Source organism: Rhincodon typus, chromosome 19, assembly GCF_021869965.1.
Source record: "Rhincodon typus isolate 14 chromosome 19, sRhiTyp1.1, whole genome shotgun sequence".
NCBI classification, from domain to species: Eukaryota; Metazoa; Chordata; class Chondrichthyes; order Orectolobiformes; family Rhincodontidae; genus Rhincodon; species Rhincodon typus.
The window spans coordinates 12008810-12035368 of NC_063350.1; the positions used below are offsets into that span (position 1 = coordinate 12008810).

Sequence of the window (26559 nt, forward strand, 5' to 3'; positions counted from 1 at the left end):
ACCTCCAGTGTAGTATTGAGAGTGCTGCATTGTTGGAGGAAATACATTTTGGATGAAGCCCTGTCTGATCTCTCAGCTGGACATAAATGATCACATCTGATCTTTGAGGAAGAACAGGGCTCACCTATTTCCCTGGTGCCATGGCCAATATTATCCCTCAACCCATATCATTAAAGCCGGTTCTGTAGTCACGTATCTCACGAAAGCAACACACAAATCCCTGACGACTTCTTGGAGAAAAACTGTGACGCTTCAGATTGCCCGCAAGTTCTTTGGGAAGTGCTGAGATTGTGAAAGGTGTTATATAAATTTAAATTCCTTCTTTCACGTAAACTACAGTGTCTATTCCTTCAGCATACATCATCAGTTATGTTCATCTGTTTAATTGTGCTAGAGATGCAGAAGTATTTAATTATTAAAGAAAGTAAATTTAGACTTGGTGGAAATCTGCCTGGCCTTGCCTCAACTCCAACACCTGGCCCCACAGACTTGGATGTGACTCGAGTGGGAATGGTGGTAGATTCCTTGTTACTTGAATAGCATTTCCAAGCTCAAAATGAATTCTTTATTTTTGGGGTGGGTCGTCTCCTGACTGAAGGGTCTGACATGGAAGACTGTAGAACTGGCAGTTCATGTCATTGTTTAGTGTTTGACGGATCTTCTTTTGTATCACCTCTGGGCACCTTGGATGTTGTGATTTTGGTGGAGAATAACGGTCTTTGATACTTTTCTGAGCCAAATGTTTTTTGGCTTCTTTTCTGCTTGAGCTAGTCACCTGGAGTATGCTTGCAAGAGAGAGAGTCTGCAACACACGCATTTGTAAGATTCACTTTTAAAAGAGTGACCTTGTATCATTTGAATTGACCACCCTGGTGTCATCTGCTCTAAGGCAGTTCCCCATAGAAGAACTGCTTTGGGATTCTGTAGTTGCTCCTGAAGACCTGTTTAGGCTGAGTTGTCTGGAAGGTGCTGCTCATGTTGTGGACTCCACCGTGATGAAGGACCTTTTTAATTTAGCTTTTTGAGATGTGGACATATCCCCAGGTTGAGTGCAAAACCTGCCCTTGAGCATCTGCAGGGAATGTCGTACAATTGACTGTTGGGAGCAACCTGAGTGAGCCTCAGGAAGAGTTCTGCCTCTCCTCTTGGTACTCATAAATTTGGTAACATTTCTCTTCACCTCTTCAATGTGTGGAATGGTGGATGCCAGGCTCCACTCCGCCATTCCATGATGGCACTGCACTGTCTTCATCCACTGCTGATTAATCCTGCAGCTGTTCATTTCTTTCCATAAAAGAAGTGGGTCTTAAGAGGAAAGTACTTTTCTTCAAAGGGTATTGTGGTCTTGTAAGTTCCTATTGATACCAAACTGAGCAGCTTGTAGTGGAGACTTTAATATGCAGTTGGCAATCTCAAACCTAGCAGATTTTACCTGTGAGGGATCTGACCCAATGACTTATGGAACAATTCACAGAATACAGTATTGAATGCATGTGAGAAAGGAAGCTTCGAGGTTTACCAAAATTTATACAGTGTTGCTCTAAAGATCTGTTGTTTGCTGAGTGTGTTGTGTAATATCACTTAGGCAATAATAGAGTCATACAGCACAGAAACAGACCCTTCAGTCTAAATAAGCATTAACAATTTCTCTGCAAATTTGGTTGAACCTACTGGTCATTTCCTTTTAATTACTGCCTGGCGCATAGATACAGACACATTGATCACATTAGTCTATTTCTCAGACATTGTTCCTATGCTGTTCCAATTTGCTAACAAAAAAAAACTATTGGAGAGGAAGGAAGGGGGCAGATAATGACCTGCAGGGTATTTTTTATTGCAGCCAGAATATTGCCAAGTCTCTTCCGTGCTGACTGCTGTGTATACCCAACTGTGTATACCTTTCTGAAGAAGGGCCTAGGCCCAAAACGTCAGTTTTCCTGCTCCTCTGATGCTGCTTGGCCTGCTGTGTTCATCCTGCTCTACACCTTGTTATCTCAGATTCTCCAGCATCTGCAGTTCCTACTATCTCTATACCCAGGGTCAGCTGTTTGGTTAGGTCCAAAGTGAGGAAGATGTAAAGTGTAACTTCAGGCAGTAGTAGAGGTTGCACCAAGTTCATGTACAACAACTTAAAATGGAGAATTTGTGATACACTGTGTGCCATCAGTAGTTGAGTTGTAATCAACAATTCACATCACATTTAATGACCAGGTAATGATCATCTCTAACAAAAGAGAATCCAACCATCTCCTGTTGACATTCAGTGGTATTGCCACCATTGACTTCTTGGGGGTTACCCAAGGGTCTGGAGGCCAGACCAGGTAAGGGTGGCAGTTTCCTTCCATAAAGAGTATTAGTGAATCAGATGGGTTTTTCCCCAGCAATTGGAAAATGGATTCATGGTCATCATTAGACTCTTGATTCCAGATTTTTTTAAATTGAATGCAAATTCCACCATCTGCCATCGTGAGATCCGAACCCAGTCCCCAGAATACTACCTGCGTCTCTGGATTAACAGTCCAGTGATAATACCACTAGGCCATCATTTTCCCCTTAAACGTAAGTGCTGTGGGTATGCAAGCAAGTCAGGGCTAGTTATTTGGCAGTAAATACCTTGCCTTCTAACTGCCCAGAGCTTTTGCACCATATACAAGCAATTGTAAGTCAGGAGTAAGACCAATTTCTCCATTTGCCAATGCAGCTCCAACAACATTTACACTGACACCATCCAGAACCCTTGGTTGCCACCTCATCTCTCACCTTCAACATTTGCGCTCAGAGGCAGCAGTATAGGATGCTATCTATAGGATGCAGTGCAGCAACTTGTCATGGTTACTTTGGTAGCACCTTCAAACCTGTGACCTCTACGTGGACTGAAGGATCTGTTTTGGTGCTGTATGACTCTATGCCAGCAGATACCTAGGAGCACCAACACCAACGTCAACAAGTTTCACTCTAAGTTTCACTTCATCGTGGAAGTTGATCACCAATCCTTTACTGGATGGAAATTGTGGAACTCCCTCCCTAACGGTACTGTGGGTGCATCTACATCACATGGACTGCAGCCGTTCAAGGGATTGGCTCACCTATAATTTATTCAAATCTAATTGACACTTAAGGATGGCGACAAATGCTGGTTTTTGTCATTGCTGCCCAAATGCTATGAATAGTTTAGAAAAAAACGTCAATAACTTCATCCAGCAATGTGTCCTTGATATGAAGACCTTTTTATTGCATTACTTTGAAGTTAAAAGGAAAGTGTATCCGCCTAAATTTCCCAACCATAATCCTAACCGTGCAGCTCATTAAATGTTTTTTTAAAGGCAAATATATTCAACTGTGTCAAAAATTGATTAAATATTGTGAAGTAATATTGCAATGCATTAATATTCCCTTTTTTCAAAAGAGCAATATCTTTGCACTTGCTGCTTTGCTTCCCCGTTGTCTTTCTCAACTGCAAAATCGATGGTATTACCAACAGAAATCCAGTATTAAAACTGCACTTTTTTGAAAGGGCTCACACCATTTATGGTCTGGAAAAGGGATTGTGTTTCTAGTGTGATGTACTCCAGTCATTCCAATGCCTGCATAATGAAGAAAGTCTCAAGCATACTGACAGACATCACATAGTCACTTTTTTGCGATACCCAGGCATGGACATAGCTGTGTTAGGGAGATGGATAATTGGGCTGAAAGAGTCTCTCCACTGCATTCCCCAGGCTCGTGAACATTTTTTTCATCTTGCCCAATTAGCTGGACAAATACCCAGCAATTCTAGCTCAGGGGCGGCATGGTGACTCAGTGGTTGCCTCACAGTGCCAGAGACCTGGGTTTGATCCCACCCTTGCTGTGTGGGGTTTGCACATTCTTCCTCTATCTGTGTGGGTTTTCTCTGGGTGCTCTGGTTTCCTTCCACAGTCCAAAGATGTGCTAGGATTAGCTATGGGAGATGCAGGGTTGCAGAGATGGGGGAGTGGGATACTGTTCGGAGGGTCGGTGTGAACTCAATGGGTCAAATGGCCTGCTTCCACACTGCAGGGATTCTTTTGATTGATTCTATCTGAATGCTGTCAGGGGATTACATAATGAAGAGAGAACACAGTGTGGAGCTGGAGGAATGCAGCAGGCCAGGCAGCATCAGAGGAGCAGGAAAGCTGACGTTTCAGGTTGGGACCCTTCAGAAGATTTCTGAAGAAGGCTCCCAACCTGAAACATGGGCTTTCCTGCTTCTGTAATACTGCCTGGCCTGCTGTGTTCCTGCAGCTCCACACTGTGTTATCTCTGACTCCAGCATCAGCAGTTCTTGCATAATGAAGAGATTTTCATTGCTGTACCATTGGCATCGATGTTTTTGATGAACTGAATCCCAAACTCTACAACTTTCTCTTTCTTTGAACTGTTCCCCTCTGTTACCCCTTTCTCTCATTTTTTTTAAATGTCCTCCTAAAAACCTAGAATCAGTCCTCATACATAGTTTGTATTTTGTAATCCACCCTGATTTTGAAATGTTGGCATTTCTCCAGTGTGGCTGGGTCAAAATCCTGGAATTCCCTCAACCGCATTGTGAGTCTACCTATCACACATGGACTCTAGCAGTTCAAAAATATAGCTTACTGTCCCCTGCCTCAAGGGCAACTAGAGTATGGGCAATAAATGCTGGCCTGCCTGGCGATGCCCACACCCCATGAATGAATTTTTAAAAATTGCTTCAATGAAGCACTTTTCTTTTTCTTTTCTTGGGTGTTTTTTTGCATGGTGGAGAAAAGACAGCCAACAAATTTTAGTAATTTGTGCATACAGTCATGAAAAACTGAAGGAGAGAATTTGGTTCACAAAGCTAGCACTGGATCAATGAAAAAGCCATCCACTTTGTCCCATTCGCCTACTCTTCAGACCCGCAGGTAGAAAGTCATAAAGTCATCCAGCACAGAAACAGACCCTTTGGTCCAACTCTTCCAAATTTCCCAAACTAAACTAGCTCCATTTGCCTGCGTTTGGCCCATATCCCTCTAAACCTTTGTATTCAAGTACCTGTCCAAATATATTTCAAATGGTGCAACTGTATCTACATCTACCACTTCCTTTGGCAATTCATTCCACACACCAACCAATTTGTCCTCCTACTTGTTGGCTGTACCATCATGTTAACTTTCTGATATTTGTGTGCAAGATCACCCTAACCACCTGGACAATAACATACAATAATTTTTCACCATTTTAAACCCAAACATTCTGTATTTTTTTTCTCTTCTTTCTACAAACTTGAATCACATTTCAGCACATTCCTTTTTTTCCCAACTATTCATTTCTCTTTTGAAAGTTTTTTGAGTCCACGTTCAGCACCTTTTTTTTTTGCTAACACCTTCTGGATCATATCAAATAGTGGCTGATGGACCAAATTTCAAACTACTTGCTTGGTATGAGAAGCAAATATTTGAGCAGATTTTCCCTTCCTTTCAGAATCCCAGCATCAGAACCAGCAGATTGTTGACCCTGGGCAGTGTTTCCGCACAGCAGGAAGGGGCAGCGTGGGGAAACTGGACTTCAAAGGGATCGTAAAGAAGAACTGACATTCTCTGACTGTGTCCTTTTTCCAAAAGCTGTTATTAATAGAAGTATTATTTCCCGTTGTCAGTCAAACTGGCTTGACTAGAGTGTTGTGGTTTCATGAAACCACGAGTCCCTGAAACCCAACTCTCCAAAAGCCCACCAAGATGGGGTCTGAACCACAAGAAACTTTGAGAGCGGGGTGCATTTTCGATGCTGTCGTCTTGACAAAGCTGCACACATTGAGCTTAGAATCTGATTAAGCAATTCTCTGAACCTGCTGTGGAAAGGTGGGGGTGTGGGGTGGAGAAATTCCCAGGATTTCTCCATTGGTTATTTTTCACTCTGATCTTCCCTCTCTCTGACAACTAATGAACAATTTTATCTCCTGAATCAGAGTCATAGAGAGATACAGCACTGAAACAGACCCTTTGGTCCAACTCATCCATGCTGACCAGATATCTTAAATTAATCTTGTCCCATTTGCCAGCATTTGGCCCATATCCCTCAACCTTTCCTGTTTATGTACCCATCCAGATGTCTTTTAAATGTTGTAATTGTACCAGCCTCCACCATTTCCTCTGGCAGCTCATTCCATACACACACCACCCTCTGCATGGAAAAAGTTACCCGTTATTTGCCTTTTAAATCTTGCCCTCTCAGCTTAAACCTATGCCCTCTAGTTTTGGACTCCCCCACCTGGGGGAAAAGACCTTACCTATTCACCCTATCTGTACCCTCATGATTTTATAAACCTCTATAAGGTCACCCCTCAGCCTCTGACGCTCCAGGGAAAATAGCCCCAGCCTATTCAGTCTCTCCCTATAGCTCAAAGCCTCCAACCCTGGCTACAACCTTGTAAATCTTTTCTGAATCCTTGGAAATCTTTTCTGAACCCTTTCATGTTTAACAATATCTTCCTATAGCAGGGAGACCAGAATTGAGTGCAGTATTCCAAACGTGGACTAATCAACTTCCTGTAGAGCCATAATATGACAACCCGGCTCCTATAATCAATGCTTCTTTTGGAGTTTTGAAGAATGAAAGGTAATCTTATTGAGACATGGAAGGGATTGATGGGGTCAGTGAAAAGAGGCTGGTTACCAGGTCTTGGAAAGTCGAGTCATGGTCACAGAGCAAGGGGGTCAGCTTTATGGGAAGGCACTGAGGAGAAATGTATTCATTTTGAAACTTGTAAATCTTTTATTATTTGATATTCCAGTGGGCTGTGAATATTTCAGATCACGGTCAATTAAAACTTTTGGGCACCAAAGGAATTGGGATGGGGCAGGAATGTGAAATGGAGTTAGAAAATCAGCCGTGATCTTACTGGAAGGCAGAGCCAGCCTGAGAGGCTGAACAGCGTACTCCTGCTCCTATTTCTTATGTTCTTTGTTTTGTTTCACAGATGAGGAGAGGAAGAGTAAAAGCCCAAAGTTTGATTCAAGGAACTGTCTGGGTGAAAAAGGGGCTCTTGTGTCTGCCCTTGTTGAGCTGAATCGTCGTGCTAAGTTGGAGTTGCCTACATCATGGGAGTAATTGTGTACAGCAAGCAGTTTGACCAATTTGTGTGTGGCAGAATGTACAAGCCAGAGTTGGGGGTGGGTACTGTGGGATTGAGGCATCCCTTTCACCTCATCAGTGGTTACCTTTTTGGTTGGAATTGCTGCTGTCTGCGGATGCATTTCCTGTAACGTGTTGCAAGGGGACAGTCTTGCTTCATTCATCCAGTGGCAAGGAATAGGAGCAATGTTCAGTTTGTGAATGCGCTTGGAGGAATATTCAAATTATACACAGCTGCCAGGCAGATAAAGATTAACTGGTCCACTTTAAGCCTGCATCATCATCGTGAAGGCTGGAGCTGCTGTTGCCATCTGGGAGAAAGAGAAAAACGGGGAATCTTCACGCGGTAGAAGGTTAGAATGCATCTGGAAAATCCCACTCTTAATCCCCTTGGGCAATCAAACCCAGTCCAAGAGATCACCTGGAATTGTCTAACTGTTATCTATTAATCCACTTGCGTTCTGTGCGAGATTGATCCTTGCCTGAATAGGCTAGGTATTACCCAAATCCAAATCTAATATATGATTCACATATATAAGATGCCAGTGGTGTTAAAGTGGTTCAATCTATGAAATGTGAGGGCTGGTCACAGGATACAGGGCTGCTTTGGTATTTTGCACGACGAGATTAATTGATTTAATATATATTAGGCAGTCTTGGTTGGTCTGTTTTGCATGGAGTCCATATTGCACTGTCATTTGTAACTTTTACTTTGAGAGGGGTGGGTCAGTTAGTTCAGTTGGCTGGACAGCTGGTTTGCAACAGAGTGATGCCAACAGCATGGGTTCAATTCCTGTTCAGGCTGAGGTTATCATGAAGGACTGACCTTCTCAACCTCTCCCCTGGCCTGAGGTGTGGTGACCCTCTGGGTAAACCACCACCAGTTGTCTCCAAATAATAAGAGAGAAGCATGACAGCCCTTTACTTTGTGTAAGCCAGGGGTTACAAAATCATGTTCTGTCTAATATCCCTCCCTATATTTTCTTTTGTTGTAAAGCAATCAATGTTAAATAATACCTTTTTTTTTATAGAAGAGAAGAATACAAAATAGGGTTGAGAGTCAAGATTTTGGGGTCATGAGGTCACAGGCAGCAATGGCTCTGTCAAGTTTGGACAAAGTTACAATAGCAATGCTGTTGCTCTAATGGGCCCTACTCTCAGCATCTAACTGAGGGGTCTCAGCATCCTTTCAATCTTCATACTGGAGTTACATTGGGGAAGGAATTTGGAAGCTCTGCATTATAGTGTGGAATGCGGATTTGGAGTAATTCATAAGGAAATCTAGGAATGTGAATTACCACACTTTTCGTCTTCCTGGTGTCCCATTGGAAGCTGCTTGGCCTATCCTTGTCACCCCCTTCTTGCATCACCCCACTTCTGCACAGCAGCAGACCTACATTTGAGAACTTGCTGGTCTCCTGCAATGAAATTGAATCTCGCAAGTGATTCCTTGTTTCATGCCGGGGATTAGAACCATTCTCAAATGCAGGTGAGTAGCCTAATTGCACTTGGAGTAATGCACCAAGCCCTCACCTTCTGTGCTTGCTGAGCTACATTGCTTCATTGTCTACCAATGACTGGATTCTAAAATTCACTTACTTGCTTTCAAAGTTTGTTATTTTTTTGAAAATTCACTCATGGCATGGCATCACTGACACAGGTGGCCATGATTTCTGCTGTCTCAGCTTTAAACTCTGGAATTTCCACCCTAAAGCTCTCTGCACTCAGTAACTGTCTGCACCTGTAAAACCTACAATTTGAAGGAGTTTTTGTTCACCTGCTTCAATATCTCCAGATTGAGTCTGTTAAATTTGGTTTGATAACACTCCTGCGAAATGCCTTGGGGCATTTTATAACGTTGAAGGCACTATGTAATTGCAGGAAGTTGCTGGGGTTAGGTGCAAATAGCAGTGTCTAGACTCGGCCACTATTCTACCTATTGTCTGGCAGCAGTCAGAACTTTAATGTGTGGGTAAATGTGAATATGGTGTGTTATTTCTACTTTTTCCATTAATTTATTCACGGGGCATGAACACTGATGGCTGGACCAGCATTTATAACCCATTCCCTATTAGGCCTTGAGAAAGGGGTTGATGATCTGCCTTCTTGAACCACCTACTGTGCACATGCTGTAGGTAGATCCGCAATGCTGTAACAGGGAATTCCAGGATTTTGATCCAGTGACACTTAGAAATGACAATTCTGTTTCCAAGTCAGGATGGTGAGTGGCTTGGAGGGAAACTTGCTGGTAGTGCTGTTCCTGTGTGTATCTGCTGTCCTTGTGGGTTTGGAAGGTGATGCCTAAGGTGCTTTGGCGAATTTTTGCAGTGCATCTTGTAGATGGTGCGCATTGCTGCTACTGAGCATTGGTGTTGGAGGGAATGAATATTTGTGAATGTGGTGCCAGTCAAGCATTCAGCTTTGTCATGGATGATGTCAGGCTTCTAGAGCATTGTTGGAACTGCACTCATCCAGGCAAGTGAGAGCATTCTGTCTCACTCCTGACTTGTCTCCTGTAGTCGGTGGACAGGCTTTGGGGAAACAGGAGGTTAGCTTTTTGCTGCAGGATTCCTGGTCTCTGCCTTGCTCTTGTAGCCACTGCATTTACGTGGCTAGTCCATTCGAGTTTCTGGTCAATGGTAATGCACAAGATGTTGATAGTGAGCGATTCCGCAATGGCAATGCCATTGAATGTCAAGATGCATGGCACGGTTAATATTGGACCTATGGCAAAATTAGGCTGCTGGTTCATGTTTTGAGTGCTGTTCCATTAAAGTACTTCATGCCAGATCTAGCACCATTTGCAACTGGGGCAATGATAACTTTATAACAGTAGACTACATACTTTTGACCAGCTAAAGGGATTGGAGACAAATATTTTAAATTTCTTTGCTTCCATTAATTAGGGGCAGCACGGTGGCTCGGTGGTTAGCACTGCTGTCTCAGTGCCAGGGACCCGGGTTTGATTCCACCTTGGATGACTTTCGGTGTGGAGTTTTCACATTCTCCCTGTGTCTATGCAGGTTTGCTCTGGGTGCTTTGGTTTCCTCCCACAGTCCAAAGATGAACGGGTTAGGTAGATTGCCAAATGGTAAATTGCCCATAGTGTCCAGGGATGTATAGGTTAGATGTGTCAGCATGGGAAATACAGGGTTGCAGGGGCAGAATGGGTCTGGGTGAGGTGGTCTTGTTGGGCTGAATGGCCTGTTCCCACAGTCATTATGGTACTAATTAACCTGGAAATTTTTAGATTTCTTCTTTGTCTATCCTGGTAGTTACGTGGGATAGGAAGCATGTGTTTTGTGGTACAGAAGGCACTGGGTTGTATGACTGCTTTGTCCGTCTGTCTGCATGATAGTGGAGACCATTTTGTGTTTGTGTCTGATTCTAACGCTCAAATTCCACACTGCACTCTACCTTTCTCACTCCTTAACTCTGTTTGCTGCCAAATATTAACCTCAGCTAGTGATGATGTCAACAGCAGTCAAGAATCCAGTCTCTCATCTGTGAATAGTTAAAGGAATACTCCAGCAAAGGAGCTGAATGATTTTCAGACAAAAATGAGTTTGGACAATATCCTGCTTGGACAGATGGTAAACTCATGAAAAACCACCTCATCATGTTATGATCAGAAGAGATTTAACATTTGAAGGTAATGAGGAAAACCCACAAAGTGCTGGAAATCTGAGGGAATGCTGGATGCAGAAAAAGGAAGATCTTTCAGATGAATCTTTTGCTCCAAATGATTCAAATTGAACTTTTTCAAAATTTGCTTCTTAAATAAAAGCAGCCTAATTATATTTTCATGCAATGAACATGTGGACAATTTGGTAAAATTCTGTATGAATCTTATCCATGTAATGTGGTGATTGATGTGAGAGTCATACAGCATGGAAACAGACCCTTCAGCCCAACTTGTCCATGCCGGCTAGGTGTCTTAAACTAGTCCCATTTGCCTGTGTTGGCCCATATCCCTCTAAACCTTTGTATCCATGTATCTATCCAAATGTCTTTTAAATATTGTAATTGTACTCAGGTCTACCAATTCCTGTGGCAGCTCATTCCATATACACACCATCCTCTGTGAGGAAAATGTTGCCCCTCAGGTCCCTTTTAAATCTTTCCCCTCTCTGCTTAAACCTAAGTCCTCTAGTTTTGGATTCCCCTACCTTGGGGAAAAGACCTTGGCTATTCACATTATCTGTGTCCCTCATGATTTTATGAACCTCTATAAGATCACCCTTCAGCCTCCAATGCTCCAGGGAAAATAAGTCCCAGCCTATCCTTATAACTGAAACCCTCCAGACTCCTTAACATCCTTGTAAATCTTTTTTGCACTCTTTCCAGTTTAATAACATCCATACTATAGAAGGGTGACCAGAATTGTACAGAGCACTCCAAATGTGGACTTACCAATGTCTTGTACATCTGTAACATGATGTCCCCACTCCTGTACTCAATGCTCTGACCAATGAAGGCCAAACATGCCAAACACTACTTCCACCACCCTGTCTACCTGTGATGCCACTTTCAAGGAACTGCGTACCTGTATCCATAGGTCTCTCTGTTTGACAACACTCGCTGAGGCCCTACCATTAACTGTACAAGCCCTGTCCTGGTTTGTCTTACCAAAATGCAACATCTCTGTTATCTAAATTAAGCTCCATCTGCCATTCCTTGGTCCACCAGCCCAGTTGATCAAGATCCCATTGTACTCTTGGATAACCTTCTTCACTATCTACTACATTATCAATTTTAGTGTCATCCACAAACTTACTAACCATGCCTTTCATGTTCTCATCCAAATTATTTAAATAAATAACGAACAACAGTGGACCCAGCATTGATCCATGCGGCACAATGTCAGTCTGAACAACAACCCTCTACAACCACCCTCTCTTTCCTGCTGTCAAGCCAATTTTGTATCCAGTTGGCTAGCTCTCCATGGATCTCCACGATCTAACCTTACTAACCATTGTACCGTGCGGAACCTTGTTGAAGGCCTGCTAAAGTCCATGTAGACCACGTCTACAGCTCTGCCTTCATCAGTCTTGGTCACTCAGCTCTTCAAAAAAACTCAGTCAAGTTTGTGATACATGATTTCCCATTCACAAAGCCATGCTAACTATCGCTAATCAATACTTGCTTTTCCAAACATGTGTATGCATTAAAATCTCACCCACTCCTGTTTACCTGTAATTTGTGATTTATGGTATTTTCACTTGCTGAGGTGAGGTCGGAATGTTTTTGCTACTTTTTTAGTAACACGACTAAAGAGTGTTATCTAAGTACCGGTTGTGTTGTAATCCTACCTCAAATTCCCACATAACGTGCAGTGCAGACTTCCAAGCACCAGGTAATGCACTCCTGGTGATTTGGCCTGTTTTTCAACTGGAGGCCTCTCAATGTTGTTTGCAGCCCAACTCTGACCTTGCCCTTTTCCTAGTACCTTCTCTTCTCCTCGCTGTGTTTTTTTTTCTCTGGTTATTCCAGCCCTGTCAACTTTCTTGCTTCACTTCTTTCAACAACTGGTCACTCTGGATTCAACACCCATCCGGATTGTTATCTCCTACTCTCTGCTTTGCTGCTGTCCAAAAGCCAAGGCATTGTATCAACCCAAAGTCCTGCTATGCCTGGCCAACTTTAGTGTTGGGCACTGTTCCAGACTCTCTGCCTTCACTTTAATTGCCTCCAGTTGCCTTGTGTTCTTCTGTTGCCTGTCTTGCTCCTCAATTCTTCTTGAGCCCCAGCTTCTACCACCAACAGCTTGAACCGTTCCTCTGCTCTCCCCACCATTCTGACCCAGGCAATAAATCCCTGTCTTCCCGCTCTGATCCTTCTGCTGCTGTAGCTTAATCTTGGTTTTTTTTCATTAAATTTATTATTTTATGGAATGTGAGTGTCATTGACAAGACCAACACTTGTTGCCCATCCCTTATTGTCCCTGCAAGCCATTCAATTCTCAGCCTTTTCAGAGCCCAGTTGAGAGCTCAAATGTGAGGTCAGGAGTCGGCCAGGTAAGAACAGCAGATTCCCTTCCCTGAAGAAATGACTTTTAATCAGCCAGATGTTTTTTTTTTAATGACAGTCAGTGATCGTTTTATGTCAATGAGACCAACTGTCCATTCCAAAATTTAGTTATTCCATTCAAATTCCAGCAGATGCTATGTTGGGATTTGAGACCACATCCGCAGAACACTTTAATCTCTCTGGTCTGAAGACCATTGGCCTGATAACAGCTACTCTTTTTTAAAAATGAAGCCGCCAGACTTGTCTTACCAGAACATGGGGTTGCCCTGTCATTAGAGAGAGAGAGAGACGACTGGTGATGGTTTAACCTGAGGGTCACTATGCCTCAGGAAAGGGGAGATGTTGAGAAGGACAATCCCTCACGGTAACCTCAGTTGGTGCAGGAATTGAACCCAAGCTGTTGGTGACAATCCATATTGCAAACCAGCTGTCCTGCTGACTGAGCTAAACCAAATACCCACTTTCTTTTTTAGATAGCGTCATTTTAACATGGGTACTCTATTAGCAATTATGTTCACCTCCACTGACAGGATGGCAGCAACATGTACCATCAACAAGACGCAGTGTAGTAATTTGCCAAGGCTCTTTCAGTAGCACCTTCCAAATCTGTGACTTCTGTTGCCAAGAAGGATGAGGGCAGCAGACACGTGGGGAAATCATCACTTGTAAGTTCCCCTTGAAGCACCCACTGTTCTGACTTGGAAATATATTGTTGTTCATTCCCCTTCACGGAGTCAAAATCCTGGAATTTTCCCTTCCTGATGGCACTGTGTGTATCCCCACACCCCCAAGGACTGCTGCAGTTCAAGAAGTCAGCTCACCACTACCTTCTCGAGGACAATTGGGGATGGCCCACTACGCTCCCATTCCATAGAATAAATGAATAAAAAATTTAGGTGCTTAACAGCAGCATAATTAGACAAAAATAAGCAGGGAAACAGACCCTTCGGCCCAACTTGTCTATGCCGACCAGGTTTCCTAAACTGAACTAGTCCCATTTGCCCACATAAACACCAAAAGAACTGTGGATGCTGTAAATCAGGAACAAAAACAGAAATTGCTGGAAACATTAACTCTGATTTCTCTCCACAGATGCTGCCAGACCTGCTCACCTTTTCCCCCATTTGCCTGCATTTGCCCCATATCCTTCCAAAAATTTCCTATCTGTGTATCTGTCTTTTTAAATGCTGTAATTGTGCCCATCTCTACCTCTCCCCCAGCAGCTCATTGCATGCACCACCCTCTGTGTAGTGAGCAAAAGGAGTTATTGGAGGGCTTGACAAAAAGCTTGGTCGAAGAGCTGGCAGCTAAGAACGATCTTAAAAGAGGCAAGTGAGGCAAAGGGATTTTCTTGTGGTATTTATCATTCTGATGAAGGTTTCACTCACCCTTTTCTGCGTGTTTTCTCTGCCTTGCAGTTGTCTGCTGTTCATTCAATGGAGCTATACTACCGTAAATGCCATCTCTCTCCTTCTCCAACCCCCGCCTCCCCGGCCCAAAAAATTAAAACCAATTGGGACTTGGACCTTCCCTGGACTCCTCCTTTCCTGGAGTCAATAGTTCTTTCAAGTCTAATTTTCCTTTGCCCAGATACAATCCCTTCCTCTCAAAAAGACATTTGATTTGTAAGTTCAACTAAATCAAGAACAGATTGATATTGCTCATTTTGATTACACATTGAACAGCTGTCTGAACAGGAATTCATTTGTTCCTTCTGAACATCCTTCTAGCGAAACCTCCAGAGTTGTATTTAAGCTCTTCTGTCATACTTTCACTTCATTACCATGACAACACTGTAAATAATGTTTGTAGGAGCACATCATATGTTTTTCTTTTGAAAGAAATATTCTCCAATGATCTTTTGGTTATTGTAACAGCCCATACAACTGAATACAGCTCCAATCTATTGGTACCTTATCCAAGTGCAAATCCTGGCATGGACACAGTGGGCCTAATGACCTCCTTCAGTACCATATTGACTGACTTTCTGACTCGGGCAGGCTAACATGGAGCAAGTTCTCCCCTACAGTCCAGCAATTAAAGTAGGAATTATTTGATAATGGCTTTAGTTCACCCACCGCCTCCACCCCTTTTAATTCTGGGCAATGAGATCATATGTAAGGCCCCTACTGGCACCATATTCGAAATCAACTAATTCAACATAGTCTAGAGAGTCAGAGGTGAATCCTAGATAACAAAGTGTAGAGCTGGATGAACACAGCAGGCCAAGCAGCATCAGAGGAGCAGGAAAGCTGACGTTTCGGGTCAAGACCCTTCCTCAGAATCCGGTTTGGTTCGCATCTGTTTAGAATTGTGTTTTTGCTTGACAACACTCTGAAAACTGTGTTCCTCTAATTCTGGTCCCTTGTGCATCCCTGAGTTCATTTGTCTCACCATTGGGCTGTCTTGTTGGCAGTCTACGCCCTGGGCTCTGTAAAGCCCTCCCTCAGGGTGTTTGTCTTTAATGCACCTGTTTGAGCAAGCTTATGACTTGGTCTAATGTCTCAAGTTTTGAATATTAGTGTCTTCTAATTTTGACTGATAATGCTCCTGTGTGCTTTTTTGTACTAACAATCTATTTAAGTACAAGCTGCTGTTGGTTATCCAACTACTGGGCCACAGGCCTTAGAGTATGTCTGTCAAATATTGGCTGGATATTTGTTTGTGGTAGCATCACAGCTGAATTTGCTCCTGTTCTGTCTGTGAATTACTTGCGGATGTTACATGATAATGATTGGGGCTGGCAATTCTAGCACTAGTTTTGTTTCTGTTTTGGCCTGGGGGTCAGAAGAGTATTGTACACCCTGACTAAGGCGAGCCTGGTCCCCACGGACAGGGAGTTGAACCTAGCCTGTATTTCCGAGCCTGCGTATCAAGGGAGCTGCCCCACTTTTCATTTTTAGCTTTGCTTTACACTTTCTACAATGTAACTTTTTAGAATTAAAAACTGTCTTAGCATGTCTCACTATTCTGCATCTGTTTGGAAAGCAGAGAAATGTTTTCCTTGCCAACCGGCTTTGCAACAATATGCTAAACAGACCAGAATCTCTCAAGTCCAATTTGATATCGGAGGTGGCTGTTATCAGCACAGGGCCAGCAAGAAGGGCAACAACAACTGGTCACAATGCACCTGGCCTAAGGAAAAATAATTGGCCAATATGTTCACTTATGTGAGATTGTTTATTTGTAAATGCACGTAGGTGTGGCGTCATCTATTTGTCTGAGTGTTGTCTGTGTTAATCATCCTTCAATTATGTCTGAATACGGGAGACATTAATTGGGCTTTCCACTTGAGCACATATACAACGCAACTTATTGCAACTAGTGAAATTGAGTTAGGAGGTGCATACTGGTAACGTGTCACTCCGTAGACAAATTTAAGATTGGCTTCAGTATTATTCTTTACCAAATGACTTTCTAGAAAATAGAACAGTGCCTGCCTGTAGGTGTGTCTGGTTGCTGTCTCTGTGTGCCAGTGTAAACAGGGCATATATAACCAGGTTCAGTTACCATGTGTATTTAAACAGCTTGCAGACACTTGCCCATTTGAGTTTCTCAATGTGTTGCTGCTGTGTGCCTTTTGCAAATGCAGATGCAGTCCCACGGGTATACCTAAGTGGAAAGATGGAAAATATTGCAGCTGCAAACTCTTTCCATTAGCCTGTAATTTTGCTGCAACTTTGATTTCTGCAGTCTGTGTTCCCGCTGGTATTTTGTAATGCTGCGAGCTATGAGGCAATTTTCTGCTCTGGTTCTTTTTGTTTCATTTCAAGAAAGCTAATTAAAAATCCACTCTTTTTGAAAATACTGCACTCTATGTATGAGAATGTGAGCCATGATGAATCCCGTCTGGAGCAAACCGGTGTCCACCCAGTGGATGGAGTCTTTGTGTTCCAGAGGGGGATGGGCAGTCCAGATGTATTTGACAGCAAGAACTATGTGGAGCAGTTTAATTCACACTGGTCTACTTTTCAGATTGACTGACTGCAATTTAAACTTTTTTAGTTATTTTTTCAGGGGATATGGATGTCTCTGTCAAGGTCAGCATTTGTCCATTCCTAGTTGCCCTTGCACTGAATGGCTTGGTAGGCTGTTTTGGAGGGCAGAAAGGAGATATCCACACTGTTATGGATCTGGAATTACTTCTAGGCCAGACCAAGTGAGGCTGGTAGATTTCCTTCCTTAAAGGACATTTAATCTTCTGGTAGTTTCAAAGTTGAGTATTGCTGAGAAAAGATGTGTTTTGTCTTGCACTCATCAGGAGGACATTTTGCAAGAAATAAAGGGGAGAAACAACGTTTGTACAGTATGAGAGAAGAGTGCTGGTTAGTTGGCAAGTGTTGACATGGAGAATGCAGCAGTTAGTGATGATTGATTGTTCACTGCCAGGCTTTTGTTGAGATTTCAAATCGGACAGGATGACTCTGATTTGGTCAGGGCAATGTCCTGAGAAATGAGCCAGACAATGGCTGTCATTTATTTTGTTGAATTGAAACAGGCACAGAACATGTACATCTTCCGTTTTGTCTGTAAGGAAGACTAAAGGATATTAGAAGGATTCTTATGACAATGGTATTTGCATGATCAGTGGCTCTTACTCAGACTAGTTTTTAATCCAGTTATTATTAATTGAATTGTAATTCCACCAGTTTGACCCTATGCCCCAAGAGTATCAGCTCTAGATTACTATTCTAATGACATTACCACTAGGTCACCATTTTCTCTTCTGGAATGCCTGTTGTGGATCCCAAGGAGTTGGTGCATTCTTGGTAGATGTTTTATGCTATTTCCAGGCTATGTTTCAAATACTCATTTCACTGATTCAGAGAAATGATCATGACTTTTCTTGATGAGGAGGTGTCTAGGAGGAGGGTACAAGAGGAGGGCTGATGGGGAATTGTTTTAATGGCCTGTACTTTTTGTATCAAGATTTCAGGATCAAATTTGTATTTGGGAGCGTGGTTTGAACAAATACAAAACTTATTGCAATAAATAAAAGCTTATGAGTTAAAGGGCAACATATTGGCATGGAGAGAAGATTGGCTAGCTAGCAGGAAATAGAAAGTACACAAGTTATGTTCTGGTTGGCATGGTTTGATGAGTGGTGTGCCACAGGGATCAGTGCTGAGGCATTAATTCTTTTTTATGAACTGTAGAAAGGTAAACATGCCATAGTACCAAAGGGACCATTCCCTAGTCAACAGAGAGATGATTGACAGTGGTTTAACCTGAGGGTCACCATGCTGTGGGTGATTGGGAAAGTAGGACTTTATGTGGTAACCTCAGCTGATGTGGGAATTGAACCCATGCTGTTGGTGTTACTCTGCATTACAAGCCAGCCTCCCAATCAACTGAGCTAACTGACCCCCACAATTTATATAAGTGACTTGGATGAAAGGACTGAAGGTATGGTCTGCTGATGACACCAAGGTGGGAAAGTCAATTGTCAAGAAGACATAAAGGGATATTGATAAGTTAAGTGAGTGGGCAAAGATCAGGCAAATGGAATATAATGTGAGGAAAATGTGCAATTGTCCACTTTGCTAGGAAGAACAAAAAAGAAGCTATTATCTAAATGGTGAGAAATTGCAGAGTTTTGAGATGCAGAGGGATATATGGGTTCTAGTGGATGAATCACAGAAGGTTAGCCTGCAAATACAAGAAGTAATGAGAAAAGCTAGCAGACCATTATTGTTGTTATTCTTCTTCCAGCGTTTAGGAGAATAGGAGGTGACTTGATTGAAACATTTGAGATCCTGAGGGGTGTCAACAGGGTGGATGTGGAAAGTTTGTTCTGTTCTATGGGGGATTCCAGGACACCGTGGGGGTTGCCTATTTAAGGCTAAGAGGAGGGGATTTCCTTTCTTGGATGGTCACTAGACTTTTGAACTCTCTTGCTCAAAGGTAGATAGAGTCATAGAGTTGTACAGCACGGAGACAGACCCTTCAACTTGTCCATGCCGACCAGATATCCTGAATAAATCTAGTCCCATTTGGCCCATTATCCCTCTTAAACCCTTCTTATTTTATATACCTATCCACATGTCTTTTAAATGTTGTACTTGTACTAGCCTCCTCCACTTCCTTTGGCAGCTCATTCCATACATGCACCATCTTCTGCGTGGAAAAAAATGCCCCTTAGATCCCTTTTAAATTTTCCCCACCTCCCTTAAACCTATGTCCTCTAGTTTTGGACTCCATTACCCCAGGGAAATGACATTGTCTATTTACCCTATCCATGCTCCTCATGATTTTACAAAGCTCTATAAGGTCACCCCTCAGCGTTCAATGCTCCCAAGTTAAATAGCCCCGGCCTATTCAGCCTCTCCCTATAGCTCAAACCCTCCAGCCCTGGCAGCATCCTCGGAAAATCTTTTCTGAATTCTTTCAAGTTTCACAACATCCTTGCTATAACTCCTTGATGAGGAAGGGTGTGAAAGATTATTGTTCACAGATAAGAACGAGGAGTAATCAGATCAGCTATGCTCTTAATGAATGGTGCAGCAGGCTCAAGGAGCTGATTAGCTCATTCCTGCTCCTAATTCATATGTAAGTTCAATAACCTGGGCAAGGGGCTCTTGTGGTGCAGAGGTAGTGTCCCTGAGAGGCCTGAGTTCAAATCCTACCTTCTCCAGAGGTGTGTAAAAACATCTCTGAACAGGTTGTTTAGGAAAAATAGGCTAAGCATTCTTGCTTTTGAATCGGGAAGTTGAGTTGAAGTGAATCCCTAGATGACTATAAAAAGTGTAGGAGCACACTCGATGGAAATCAGAAGAGCAAAAGGATGGTATGAGATGGATCTGGCGGATAAAGTTAAAGATAATCCCAAGAGGTTCTACAACTTTATTAAGAGTAAAAGGGTGGCTCGGGAGAGAGTAGGTCCCCTTAAAGATCAGCATGGCTGTCTAGACTCTGGAGATAGGAGAAATTTTCATTAAAAATCTCCCCTCCGTGTTTACAGAGGAGAGAATCATGGATGCTGAGGAAATAAGGGAAACAAGTGGGAATGTTTTGGACTGCATACGCGTTAACAGAGAGGAGGTGTTTGCAGCGTTAAAGCACCTTAAGGTGGATAAATTCACTGGGCCTGACCAAGTCCATCCTCGGATGTTGTGGGAGGCTAGGGAAGAAATTGCAGAGGCCCTTGCAGAGATTTTTGCTTCATCTTTAGTCACTGGTAAAATTCCAGAAGACAGGAAGGTGGCTAATGTTGTTCCATGGTTCAAGAAAGTTAGCAAAGACAAGCCAGGGAGCTCCAGGCCAGTGAGCCTGACATCAGTGGTAGGCAAGTTATTGGAGAGGATACTGAAGGACAGGATCAACCAACATTTAGATAGCCAAGGTCTGATTAGGGATAGTCAGCATGGATTTGTGCACAGGAAGTCATGTCTGACAAATTTCTAGAGTTTTTCAAAGAGGTAACCAAGAGGATGGATGAGGGTAGGGCAGTAGATGTTGTCTATGTGGACTTAAAGAACTTTGACAAGGTCCCACACGGCAGCCTAGTCATGAAAGTTGGGTCACATGGGATCCAGGGAGAGCTAGCTAATTGGATTCAAAATTGGCTCAGTGGTAGGAAGCAGAGGATGATGGTTGAAGGTTGTTTCTGGGACTGGAGGCCTGTGACTAGGGGAGTGCCACAGGGGTCAGTGCTGGGGCCTTTGTTATTTGTTATTTACATAAATGATCTGGATGTGAATGTATTTGGCATTATTAGTAAGTTTGCGGATGATACAAAATTAGGAGGTATTGTTGATACCAAAGAAGGTTATCAAAAATTACAGCGGGATCTTGATCAGATGGAGGAAATGGGCTGAGGGTTGGCAAATGCAATTCAATACAGATAAGCATGAAGTGTCGCACTTTGGAAAGTCAAACCAAGCAGTAAATGGTAAGGTCCTGAGGAGTGTCATAGAACAGAGGGACCTAGGAGTACGAGTATATGATTCGTTGAGAGCGACGTCACAGGTGGACAGGGTGGTGAAGAAGGCATTTAGCATGCTGGCCTTCATCGATCGAGGCATTGAGTATAGGAGTTGGGACGTTATGTTACAGTTGTATAAGTTATTGGTGAGGCAGCACTTGGAGTATTGTGCACAGTTTTGGTCACTCTGTTTTAGGAAAGACATAGTTAAACTGGAAACTGCAAAGAAAATTTACGAGGATGTTGCCAGGACTAGTAGGCCCTGAGTTATTGCGAGAGGTTGGCCAGGATACGACTTTATTCCTGGGAACGTAGGAGAATGAGGGGGTGACCTTTTATTGAGGGGTATGAAATCATTAGGGGCATAGATAGGACAAATACGTACAATCTTTTTCCCAGGGATGGGGAATTGAAAATTAGATGGCATAAGTTTAAGGTGAGAGGAGAAAGATTTAAGAAGGACCTGAGGGGCAACTTCACACAGAGTAGAGCATATATGGAATGGGCTGCCAGAGAAAGTGGTTGAGGCAGGTACAATAGCAACATTTAAAAACATTTGGATAGTTATATGGATGAGAAGGGTTTAAAGGGATATGGACCAAATGTGGGTAATTGGAACTAACTGAGAGGGCACCATGGTCAGCATGGACCAATTTGGGCCGAAGGGCCTGTTTCCATGCTGTATTAATCTATGACTCTGACTCTAAGGCCTACTGCAGAATGTGAATAAACAAAAACAGGGAAGGCAATGGCCTAGTGCTACTATTGCTGAACTGCTAATCTAGAGACCCAGGTAATGTTCTGGGGACCTGGGTTCAAGTCCTGCCACGGCAGATAGTAGAATTTAAATTCAATAAATATCTGGAATGAAGAGTCTAATGATGACCATGAATCCATTGCTGTGTAGGCAGATGGACCTTCATGTACCCAGGTACAATCAACATGCATGAGCACATGTATACAGACAAATCTGGGTAGGCACATGAAGCTGCCAACTCTGTGTATTCCTGCACCATTCAACTCCCTCCAGCCAAATGAACAATCTACACCCCCCCCCACCAACAATGGCAACTTTTTAATCATTTAATAAACGGGAGTTGTTGGAGAAAGATTTAATGCAACAGAAGGAAAAACGTTGACCTCTTTAATTCGTGGAGACTTCAGGGCAATTCTGGAGTTTGGCAATCTGATTCTACGCTGTGAGATAAGCTTTCAGTCTTGAAAACACAAGTTATTTGACACTGACACACAGACGAGCAGGCAGGGATTGATTTGTACTCCAGCCTGCTGGTTTCTGCAAGGCCTGATCAGTTTGTAGGGCTGGCTTCTTGTTAATTTTCTGTTTAACAATGCCACTCTCTCTAATTCGCGTGAGGGTAGGTCTGGAAATATGTTTCTAAGGGATGTTTAAATTGAGTCTTGTGGACATCGAATCTGCTGAAGTGAAGATTTTTACCATTTTTAAAAGAAAAAAGTCACGCGTGTTCGTTTACCTTGAGCTGAAATCATGAGGTAGATGCAGAAGAATATTCTTTTCATCCCATCAAATTTCAGTGGTTCCGGTAACCCAAGTCTCTCTCATTTGCCGGTCAGATTGCACAGTACCAGCACAGCTGCACTGCTTCCAAATTCCCCAGTGGTTGACTTTTTAAATTGAACCACAGCTGCACGTTCCTGCCTAACTCAGATTTTGCATTACTCCCACCCCCACTCTATTTTAGTCACAAGTGGTGCAGGTATTAACGTGGGTCAATGAGCTTTATTGAAGCATTGCTTCTGCTGACTTGAGTTGATATCGATTCCTGAGTTTGTTCAATCTGTGGTGGTACTAAGTGGTGGATTCCAGGCTCAATCCCCATTTCTATTTATTCAATTCCAGGGTGTGGGTGTCGCTGGGTGGGGTAGCTTTTGTGGCCTATCCCTAATTGTTTTGACAATAGACCTGGAACACCGCTAGGGAGCATTTTGACGTATCGATAATGAACAAAGTCAGGCTTATGCGTGACTTGGAGGAGAGCGTACAGGCATTGGTGTTCCCATTGCTCTTGTCTTTGTGGGTGTTAGAAGTCATGGGCTTAGAAGGTCCTGTGGAAGGAACCTTCGAGTTAGTACAAGGTGTCTTGTAGAGTTATCTCATCTTGGCCACAGCAGTTGCTCCTGCATTTGCAATACAACCAGTTGGGGTGACCGGGTTTGATATTGACTGCGTTTTCCACTTCTAATGGTTCAATGTTGGAAAGTCCATGTGTGTGGATGTTCAATGTAAACAACATTGTCCTGTGTGTGTTTGCCTCACAACCCCCACCACCCCCCCCAAACCCCAGACGGCATACAGCATGTCACCTCTTAAAGTCTATGCTCAACTGCTGAGGAATTAACCCTTGGATGAGTTAGGTAGCGTTAGCAAGGTTCAAGTCCCACCTCTTCAGGACTTGCACAAAAATATGGAGACTGAGGGAGAGCTGCAGTGTTGGAGGTGTCATCTTTTGGATGGGATGTTAATGTGAGGTCCCAACTGCGTGTTTGAAGGCATGCAAAAGATTGCACATCACGATTGTAAATAAAAGGAGTGGTATTATCCCCAGCATTGTCCAGTATTTTACCCAGTCAACACACTGTTCGTTATCACATTGCTGTTTGTGGGAGCTTGCTGTATACAAACTGACTGCTACATTTCCTGCGTTACAACAGTGACTACATTTCTAAAATACTCAATTTGTTGCAAAATGCTTTGAAGCACTTTTCATTAGTGCTGAATGCTATATAAAATGCTGGTCTGTCTTCCTTTGTTTTACAACCATATTCTGCTAACAACTAGCCCCTGTGACTTTAAAACTGTACACTTCTATGGAGAACAAAAGCTGGTTTTAAAAACGTATTTTTTAAAAAAGTCAAACAACTTATTCCATCACTGATTCAAAATGATAAAAGACAGGACAATGTGAATGCTTCCCAGAATTATAAACTTGTGCTGCATTGACTGACGACAATTTAACTTGTTCACTAACTGAAGAGCTGAGCGGTCAGCTGTTCTCATTTTAAATTTGGTTTTATTCCCTCAAAGGAAATCTGGTCAACGACCAATTCAGAATTCTAGGACTGGGAGGCTAACCTACGTTACCAGCAATCTGTGTCCAGAAGAATAATGTGTGGTTTTCTGAAACGGGAAACAAGTTTCCTTTTTCCTGTCAGACCATAAAAGACACAAGTCCTGATTTGCCATGAATCAGCCTGTGAAAGTTTTCTCGTTTCTTTGTCTTTTCCTAACAAATTTCAACATTGTCCAAATATCTCACCTCCTCTTCTTGAAGGTCCTGCCTCCTTCTGTGCCCTGTTTCCATGGCTACTGATTGGCCACGGTACTGGAGCCTGGCGACAGAGTATCAGCAAACTAATTGACTTTAGGGGATGGTGGGGTTTAGTTGATGGTTTGGGGGAGGGGTATAGAGTAGCGCTAGAAACATTACAGTTTTGATCCTGCCCAAAATTGAAATCCCTGCACCTTCCAGCAATATTTGCTATGAATGGCTATTGGAAATTGGTACCATGAGTAGTTTTATTTAATTGCTGCGTCTTTCTTACATGCTCAGTGCTTTCCTGTGTGTGTGTGTTTGTATTTTTTGCCAGTGCTGTCCTCTCTTTAATGACATGCTTGGCTAAAGTTACAGTCTCTTCAGCACTCTGAGCAGATATTCCCCACTGGCCTGATGGTGAGGCCAATCTGTTAACACTGCCTGTCAGAGACCAGCCAACTCCGCGCGGCCAGAGATTAGATTTGGGCACCTTGACCACATCTAAACAGCTTAGTGCCACGCAGCTTGGCATGTGTGCTCAAATCAGAGGCCACATGTTTTCTCAAGCCCTTTAATATTTTTGAAATAAATGCCATGGCTGTTTTTTGTAGCCTGAGGATCCAGTATGTTTTGAGTTGCTGCTGCATTGAGATGGCAAATCACTAATGTTTCTAATGAAACATTTATTAAACCCTGGTTTCCATTTTGAAAAATACAATGTGGCTTTTAAAGCTTTATTTTGCTTCTATATTTAAGCTGAAATGGGGAAGGGGTGATTTAGGAGGTGTTGCATTATGTCTGGATAGGAGAAGGGGCTGTGGTGGGTAGGGGACGTTCCACCTGGGGCGCAGTTGAGCGGAGGGGGATGTGGAAGAGGGGTTCCTCTGTTTTGTGGTCAGGGGCAGCTGTTTTCAGCCTCTTAAGAGGGGGAGGGTTTGTGGTATGCCTAAAGCTTCCTCTGCAACTCTGGGGCCTCAGTAGAGGGTTTCATGTGAACTGAGCTGTGCCAAGATGGCTTGTCGGCCTCAAGGGAGTGAGTTCAGGCACGCAACGTCTTCAATGAGCATTCCGAGTTGCAGACACTCTGTACAAAGATAGCATGGGGTTGGCATAGGCTCCAGCCCAGACTCCTGCTTATCCTTCAAAGGAGTGGAGATCAGCAATGGCAGAGAGAGAGAGAGACAAATACAGGGACACTTGTACATACCCCATCATTGACATTTCTTGTGGTTCACATTTGTTCATGCCAAGTCATTAGCTAAATCAGTGCGAATAAGATGACAAATTGAACTGCTCTCAGAGTGGTGTTGTTTGAACTAAGCAATTTTAAACATCAACCTCATGTGCAAATGTTAAGAGAATTTATCATTTCAAATTGCCTTCAGAACTCTGCCCCTTATTCAGCAACCACTGACATAATATACTGTGTTTAACCAATCCTTGAATCAACTGCATGCTTGTTGAACATGATCAAGGGCATCTGTTCATTTTAAAATCTGCAATTCAGCTGTGTGCTTGGAAAATTACACTCGTACAGTCAATTACTACAAAAAAACCTTTAAGGCTCACTTGCATCTTCCAGTTTTATTTAATCTTTTAGCTACTGGTTAATTTTATAATTGCGTAAGCAAATGGCCTGCCCTCTGTTACCACAGGGTTTCTGTTAGTGTTGAGGAGATCCTGTATTTGAAACGGTAACCTTTTTGTGGTTGAAAATTAGCCTCAGTTTCTACAATGGAAAAATCCCTCTGCAATTTACCTAAAATAAAACTACCTTTATTATAAATGAGCCACTAAATTGGTGACCAGGACTATACGCAAAACTGAAATTAAGGATTAGTTCACTTGTGTTCGCTGTATAAATGAAGTTTGCTGAGTACACGCATGAATTGTAGTTTTTGAAATGCACAGATGCCCTGAGCATGTTGAACATTTTGTGTGTCTGATTTGGGGATTGGTTGAATGTAGCGATGGGGTTTTGAGGATTATTTTGAATTACAGATTCTCCTGACATTTGCACATTGCTGTCTACGCTTAATTGAACTAAGAAACTGTAAATTTTGTTAGCACTGAATTCCCATTCTGCTGCCTTATTCACATCGAATTCAAATCATTGGATAACTCGTCAATCCAAAGCACAGAAACAACATCAATTGCCAGTAATGAATTGTGTACATTTGCTTCTCTCTCTTTCTTTCTTTC

The 26559-nt window shown here is 42.8% G+C and overlaps 1 protein-coding gene across 2 annotated transcripts in view; it reads left to right on the forward strand.

Annotated features, from left to right (window-relative positions):
- The first annotated feature begins 6436 nt into the window (after window positions 1-6436).
- LOC109939028 (zinc fingers and homeoboxes protein 3) overlaps window positions 6437-26559 on the forward strand; it is a 57603-nt gene continuing 37480 nt past the window's right edge. For both annotated transcript variants that reach the window (XM_048608271.1, XM_048608269.1), the window contains exons 1-2: window positions 6437-6594; window positions 6956-7463. The gene's annotated coding sequence lies outside the window, so the exon portion shown is untranslated. The remainder of the gene's footprint in view (window positions 6595-6955; window positions 7464-26559) is intronic.